Source organism: Schistocerca gregaria, chromosome 3 (assembly GCF_023897955.1).
Source record: "Schistocerca gregaria isolate iqSchGreg1 chromosome 3, iqSchGreg1.2, whole genome shotgun sequence".
Taxonomy (NCBI): Eukaryota; Metazoa; Arthropoda; class Insecta; order Orthoptera; family Acrididae; genus Schistocerca; species Schistocerca gregaria.
In genome coordinates this window covers 147,093,078-147,101,045 of record NC_064922.1, presented here as the reverse complement: position 1 = coordinate 147,101,045, position 7,968 = coordinate 147,093,078, and the positions used below count along the sequence as shown (strand labels likewise).

Sequence of the window (7,968 nt, the reverse complement as noted above, 5' to 3'; positions counted from 1 at the left end):
TCTATTGTCCATTATCAGTCACCAAAGTTAAGAAGAGCAATCACATTTACATAGCAGTTACTGTCCATTTTGTAGCCATGGTTACATGGCTCACAAAAACGTACTAATTTCAAAATTTGATGCAAATAAATGTTTATTATTGATTTAACACACACACACTCACACACACACACACACACACACACACACACACACACACACACACACACAGAGAGAGAGAGAGAGAGAGAGAGAGAGAGAGAGAGAGAGAGAGAGAGAGAGAGAGAGAGAGAGAGTTAGTTAGTTAGTTAGTTAGTTAGTTCACTTCCTCAAAACACAGCACATCACATCACAATTTTGTTTTAGTGATAATAAGACTTTAAATAACCACAAAATGAACATAAATCCCGTCAGATGCAGGCCGCAATGCACCTAGCCACGCGCACAGCGTGGAATATTAGCACACTGTAATAAAGTCGACAGAAAACAATTCTCCAATCGATGAAACTTCGCTGCAGTAAACTAAGTAGCTAACTCACAAATTAAGAGTGGTTGGACAATTTAAATAAAGCGCAAATGTAATTTCAAGGACTCAACACTTGAAGTAGGTTTGTAATGAAAAAGTGTTATGTATCGTATCCGACCATATGCTGTCAATTACGGGGCTGCGCGAAGTATGTATACGTCCAAAAATAATAGTTTAATTTCGTTCTGTTCATGACCTACGACTTATTGGAACGTAACCCCCCACACTGAAGACACACGTTACGTTGCTTGTGGACTTGTCCTACTAATACCCGAGTACGAGTGTTTCGGAAGCTTCTCTGCTCACATTCGTGGCATCTATCGTCAAGCAGCTGAACTACGGACGTCTTGCAGCATTTCTCTCTCGGTTAGTGAAAATATTTTCTTCCGTCGAGAAAAGGATGAAAATGCTGTTAAGAAACAGCCATTGCGTATATTTAAATAACATAGAAGATGGTTATGGAACTGTTTTTGCTAAAACTTGGCTGTCGAGTACATGGTGTAGATTGTTCTTGAATGCTATACAGTCCCAGCGTGGAGATAAGTATCCGAGTCGGCCGGTGGGCCAGCAAGATCATACTTCACAGGATCATTTCTGTAGTATGTCTTCAACTCTCTCTAGTTCAATACTGGAGTAGACGCAACCACGATGATGAGTGATAGCACTTTCCCTGAGCGTGAGGCATGTGGTATGGGATTCGAAGGATCTCAACTGCAATCGATGATCGTTCACCATATCCTCAGGGGTGTGGGAAGGGAATAGTGCTTTCCGAGTGGTTTTTAAGTTGTAATGAAAATATGTTGTTACTTGGGTTATAATTATTTGGCTGAAAGTGATTATTTGTCTGTATAACTCTTGTCGGTGTTTTGGGTTAATCGCTCCGAGTTGTAGTGTTTTGTTTGTAAGGATAAAGTAGGTATAATATTTGCAGCAAGCACGTGTACGAGATTGTGGAGCTTACTTTCTGAGGCAGTGGATATTTCCACATGATTGTTACTAACGCCACATTTTTAATTCACTTGTTTCAGTGTGAAGGAAAAAATAACGTTTGCAGTCTAGAGTTGATCAGGTATTGGTGCTTAGTTCTTTACGTTTCTGCTCGTGTAGCTTGGAAACAATATGTATAACGTTTCAAATGCCCTGCCGTCCTAGTTCTGATTGGTAGATGTAGGAAAAAAGTCTCGAAACTTCTGTCGCTGCCGTTAACTGTGACTGCAACGAACGAAGCAAAACGTCGCATTTTCATAACTTTATGATTATAGCTTCTTAAAACGTATTTTCTTTTCAAAATCGCTACATCATATATAGCCTTGATTAGTTCTGAATTATTAAATGTAGTGAACTTGCCTCCGTAGCCGAGGAGTGCACAGAGTGACGCTATTGCGTCAGTGACAGTATCCACTGCCGCTTTTTAATTAGTGAGTAGCACTACATAATCGATACTTTCTTAAAAGTGTTTAAGACGTGCTAATTTATAACAAACGTTGAATGCATTTTTCAGTCCGTTGAAGTACCAAGTGATATGTCAGTCCGAAGACTTGTGACCTAGGATAGCTGTTTTCAAGAAAACCGGAAAGTTGAAAGTTTCAGTACTGTTGCCAGCTGACAATCCTGGACGCGTCAGGAAAGCGGCTGCGGTTGGGTTGACGTAATGTACACAGGGTAGTATGACCTGTTCTAAAGACAGACCAGCTGTCATAGCTTTGAAGAGGTTCAAGCTGCGTCAGTAAGTGAAACCGTCTCATGTCTTCAGTGCAGTGATACTTCCAAGATAACGTCGGGAAAATTCTTTATTTTTGTACATGGTATCGGTAATTTCTGTATCAATAGTTATTCATATTGTTACTATGTATTCAACTACTGAAGATGATTTTTTTTCCTTTATTGAATTTCGATTTCCCCCCCCAAGGGGGCCTGCTGGCTGCAGCTTAGTAAGCTGCTTTTCAGCCTACAGAATTTTTAAAACATAAGATCAGAAACAATAAAAACAGGCGATAAAAAGGTGACTTAAATTGTAAAATGGCGAAAAATTTTGGAAAGTTAAAACATAAAAAAATAGTAGACAGACAATTAAAAAACACGGCGACACTTTGGTTTCTGTTCGCAAGAGATATAAAATCACACCCAGCGATAGTATTGTGTCCGTTAGCAACACTTCGGAAAATACACAACACTTAACAGTCGCTGGAAACACTGCACTAAAAAGTCGGCACGAAGATGACACACCACAGCCAACGACTGATTGGAGGGTGGGTGGGGGGGGGGGGGGTGATCTGGAAGGATGAGAGGAGAAAAAGGGGGGAAGAGAGGAGAAACGAAAAGGTTGGCGGGACCGACGGAGGGAGAGGACTCACAATGGGTGGCAGGGCATACGCAAGAGGGAATGAGGGAAAGCAGAACTGGGAAATGCAAAAAGACTCGTTGGGGGGGGGGGGGGGGGGGGAAGAAGGGAGGCTTGGAGAGGACTAGAATAACCAGCGGATGAGGGGGATCAAGGTGGCGGGAGGTATAGAGGACATGGATATGTTGGAGGAATAGCAGCAGATGGGGGAAAGGAATAATTTCATAGAGGATCCGCGTGGGGGGATGGGAGGAATTTTTTTTTTTTTTCTCGTTGCGACGCACTTTTAGTTTCATTAAGTTTAAACATAGCCAATGGTAGGATTATCTCTCGTCACCTTTTGCTTTTAATGTGGATATTATGTCTGTATTTCCTCCTCGGCAGCGGAACTCTAAATAAATTAAGAAAAAAGATGAGAGACTATAACTGGCGAACAGTGACGCAACAAGGCTGACCATGTATAGTCGTATTTTCAGATGACCTTTAACAGTTCGTTGGGCCGCTGCTGGGCGAAAGGCAGCGAGAGGCAAAACTTACCACCACGTTCCCTCGCACGTGATTTCAGCTGTTTACTGTAGGTATGAGAGAGAGACAGAGACAGACGCCATTGTCTGTGCTGCCATCTCTTGCTTCCTCAATGAAATTGGCCAGTGAGCAGCCAGTAACGTAGCGAGCCAAGAAATGGATCTGATTAATGAAACAGCTTGGGGTTGCAATCACATGTGTTAATATCTTAAAATCAGAATGTATTCTCCAGTACAATGACAATTAATACTTACTTACTTACTGGGGAGATTATGTCCAAAACTTGTTCTTACTTGATTTGTTCTCGTTGAAAAGGACACGATGAGAAGTCATAATTATCGCAGACATGTCAGTTTGTGTTACTCTGGCTTCCCTTCAAGACGAATAAATCTTTCGCCTTTTACTAAAGATTTCCGTGGAGGGGAGTATTAAATGAGTCTACAACTAATTTTTTTCAGTGCTCGGCATATGCTGAGCCATGAATTCAATTCAAACTTGGGTATCATGATGTATACAGAAAATCCGCTGCGATGTTATTGCAAGTGTTAGTGACGTGGAGTAGAGCTTAAAACGTGTTGTTGGAACCCGAAATAGCGCTTAACCGTTTTTGGTCGTAGGCGGTCAGAGGAATTCCTGGGCATTCACCCGACACGAAACATCGCGTCGAAAGAACGTCGTGACTCACGAGAGCCGTTATTTCGTAATTCATGGTAGATTGTCATAAAATGCTGAAATTTAGTTTAAAGCAGCTTGCAATGATTGCTGTTGCACTTGATGAGGAACGAGAACAGTGAGCAAAACGAGACGGTGTTAGAATAAAATGTTAAAAAATCGAGACTGTGAAGGGTAGTTCCACACACTTTCCAATGAGCTAAAGAGGAGTCATCGTTCTATATTTCAGAACGCCAAAACAAGTTTTTTTGTACCTGTTAAGAAAGATACAAATAAAAATTACAACGAGAAATTCAAGATTTAGGCGTCCAATATCACCACAGCAGAAGCTGATGATTTGATTAAGTTATGTCTGCATGGGCCATTTTGGTGAAGTAAACAAAACAAAGATGGCGGTGCCAATTTCCGGCAGCAACAGGGAAATATCAAGTGATTCCTTCAATGGCCCGTGGAGGCATATTTCTCGAGAAACCTTGACATGACGTTCTGCTGACGGCGTGTGTGAATGTAGGCAGAGGAGAATCTTTTGACGTGACAGTGGCGTTCTGTCAAGTGTGAATCCACCTTTAGGAAAGCGGCTACGATTGGGTTGACGTAATCTCTCACTCTTAGTATGCACTTCTCTAAAGACATTTTCTTTAATTCAACTAGGTGAAAATTCTAGCTGTAACTGAATGGAAGAGGTTCAAGCGACGTAAATTAATGAAATAGTCTCACGTCTTCAGTGTGCTGATACTTCCAAAATAACGTCGGGCAAATTCTCTATTTATGTACATGGTATCGGTAATTACTGCATCAATGGTTTATTAGTGTTGTTACTATGTATTCAACTACTGAAGTCGGTTTTTTTCGTTGTGATGCACTTTTCGTTTTATTCAGTTTAAACGTCGCCAATAGTAGGATTTTCTCTCGTCACCTCTTGCTTTTAATGCCTGTGCATTTCCTCCTCGGCAGTTAAACTCAAAATAAATGTTAAAAAAGAGATAAAAAGTATGAGAGACTATAACGGGCGAATAGTGATACAAGCTGACCATCTAGTGTAGTCGTATTTTCGGATGACCTGTAACAGAACAGTTCGTTGGGCCGCCGATGGGCGGAAGGCAGCGAGAGGCTAAACTTGTTTCCCACTCCCCAGCGCGATACCTCGAACGTGAATTCAGCTGCCTACTGTAGATATGAGAGAGAGAGAGAGAGAGAGAGAGAGATATGCGCCATTGTCTGTGCTGCCATCTCTTGCCTCCTCAATGAAAGTAGCCAGTGAGCAGTCAGTAACGTAGCGAGCCAAGAAATGGATCTGATTAATGAAACAGCTAGTAGTTGTAATCACATGTGTTACTATCTCCAAATCATAATGTATTCTCCAATACAATGACAATTAATTCTTACTTATTGGGGAGATTATGTCCAAAACTTGTTCTTACGTGATGTGTTCTCGTTGAAAAGGACACGATGAGAAGTCATAAGTATCGCAGAAATGTCAGTTTGTGTTACTCTGGCTTCCCTTCAAGACGAATAAATCTTTCGCCTTTTACTAAAGATTTCCGTGGAGGGGAGCATTAAATGAGTCTATAACTAATTTTTCTCAGTGCTCGGCATACGCTGAGCCACAAATTCAAGTCGAACTTAGATGATATTTCCGATTAAGCTCGGCGAGAAGTCGCCATGGTATCCCGGGTTTATTCCCCAGTTAGGCGTTTTTCTGTATACTAAGAATGTAGCTTAACAGTCACTAACTCTTGCCATAAGATCGCAGCGGTTTCTCTGTATTTGTCGTGATATCTGAGTTTGTATTGAATTTGTGGTTCGGCATATGCTGAGCACTGAGAAATACTGTTCATTTACACCGTGTTAATTATCTAAATTAGCCACATTAAAATGACGAATCGTGCAATAGCCTTGTTTATCTGTCATGTGCTGCAGTCGTGAAAATGATTCCTTCGTTTTATTTAGTAGACTGTGCCATAACAGACATAATCAAATCGAAGAACCACACCACTTAAAACAGTGACTGGCGAGTTACCTTTTTAAATTTCTCTTGAATTGTGAAACACTTTGTCTCATGTTGTTCTTTTATTTCTTTCAGCAACGCTTCTGTTCCACCAACGAACCAGCTACCAATGATATTCAAATATTGCGCCTCTGATGATTTCCTTCGGTCCATTAGAAACTTCATTGGTATTGGCAAAGGGACAGTCAACAGTATTTCTAAAAGGATATATATGACACAGGACTCCGTCTACAAGAGACAGATTTTGTTAATTTGTTTCAATTCTCTGGTGTAATTTAATTAAAAATAAAATAAACAACTATATTTGGAGTTAGGTAATTTTAATCTGAAATCATTTGTTTTTGTTTTCTGATGCCAATTTTGAACTTTATGCTCTAAAGTCTGCTTGTGTTGTTGTTGTTGTGGTCTTCAGTCCATAGATTGGTTTGATGCAGCTCTCTATGCTGCTCTATCCTGTGCAAGCTTCTTCATTTCCAAGTAACTATTGCACCCTACATTCTTCTGAATCTGCTTAGTGTATTGATCTCTTGGTCTCCCTCTACAATTCTTACCTTCCATGCTTGGTGATCCCTTAATGCCGTATAACATGTCCTACCAACCGATTTTTCTTCTAGACAAGTTGTGCCACAAATTCCTCTTCTCTCAATTCTGTTCAGTACCTTCTCATTAGTTATGTGATCTACTCATCTTATCTTCATCATTATTCTGTAGCACCACATTTTGAAAGCTTCTATTGTATTCTTGTCCAAACTATTTATCGCCCATGTTTCACATCCATACAGGGCTACACTCCATACATATACTCTGACAAAAGACTTTCTGCCACTTAACTCTACACTCAGTGTGAACAAATTTCTCTTCCTCAGAAACTCTTTTCTTGCCATTGCCAGTCTACATTTTATGTCTTCCCTACTTCGACTATCATCAGTTATTTTAGTCCCCAAATAGCGAAACTCATCTACTACTTTTAAGTGTCTCATTTCCTAATCTAATTCCCTCAGCATCACCTGATTTAGTTAAGACTACATTCCATTATCCCCAGTTTGCTTTTGTTGATGTTCATCTTATATCCTTCTTACAAAACACTATCCATTCAGTTCAACTGCTCTTCCTTGTCCTTTGCTGTTTCTGACAGAATTACAATGTCATCGACAAACCTCAGAGTTTGTATTTCTTCTCAACAGATTATAATTCCTACTCCAAATTTGTCTTTTGTTTCCTTTACTGCTTGCTCAATGCATAGATTGAGTAACATCGGGGAGAGACTACAAACCTGTCGCACTCCCCTCCCAACCACTGCTTCCCTTTTGTGTCCCTTGACTCTTATTCTTATCACATTTGAGGACAGGTATTTTTATTCTGAAAACAAAACTGGCAGTTTTAAGCTAACTGATAAATCGCACCTCCAGTTACTTCCCCTTCTCTCCCAGATAACAAATAGCTGCTGGAGATGATTGTACAAGCCAAAATTATGTATGAAATAGTTAATGTTTCTCAGACATTTAGGGTGGGATGCAGTAACAACCACCTCCAGTTCGGATATGTGCCAAAGGTACATTTCTACCTCAACAATATAAAAATTGTTATGGTTCTGTCTTATAAATGTTGGCATTTTATTCTTGATAAATACCCTCAGTATGATTGTCCATTGAAGAAATTAGTAGTTCAATAAACAAACCCCCTGAAAATGCACTTAGCATTATGGACAGCTGTTTTGAAAAGCTTCCCCCGAGCACCTTCACTTTCACGGAAGTGAGCCCAAATAATATCCTAAAAATTGTAAAAAATTTCAAACCTTCAGTTAGTGTTGATTACTATGATATGTCAGTTAATTTGTTGAAAGATGTTATTGATTGTGTGATTTATCCTTTAACCTTTTGTGTTAACAAATGCCTAGTTGAAAGTAAGTTCCCTGAC

General features: G+C 40.1%; 3 non-coding genes across 3 annotated transcripts; all 3 read left to right on the top strand.

The window, feature by feature from the left end:
* Nucleotides 1-1,074: 1,074 nt before the first annotated feature.
* LOC126356834 (small nucleolar RNA U3) lies at nt 1,075-1,282 on the top strand. The gene has a single exon (XR_007565852.1). It is a non-coding gene; the product is annotated as a small nucleolar RNA U3 (small nucleolar RNA).
* Nucleotides 1,283-3,730: 2,448 nt separating this feature from the next.
* On the top strand, nt 3,731-3,849 carry LOC126357009 (U5 spliceosomal RNA). Its single transcript, XR_007566005.1, has one exon. It is a non-coding gene; the product is annotated as a U5 spliceosomal RNA (small nuclear RNA).
* A 1,681-nt stretch (nt 3,850-5,530) lies between these two features.
* On the top strand, nt 5,531-5,649 carry LOC126357008 (U5 spliceosomal RNA). The gene has a single exon (XR_007566004.1). It is a non-coding gene; the product is annotated as a U5 spliceosomal RNA (small nuclear RNA).
* Nucleotides 5,650-7,968: the final 2,319 nt, after the last annotated feature.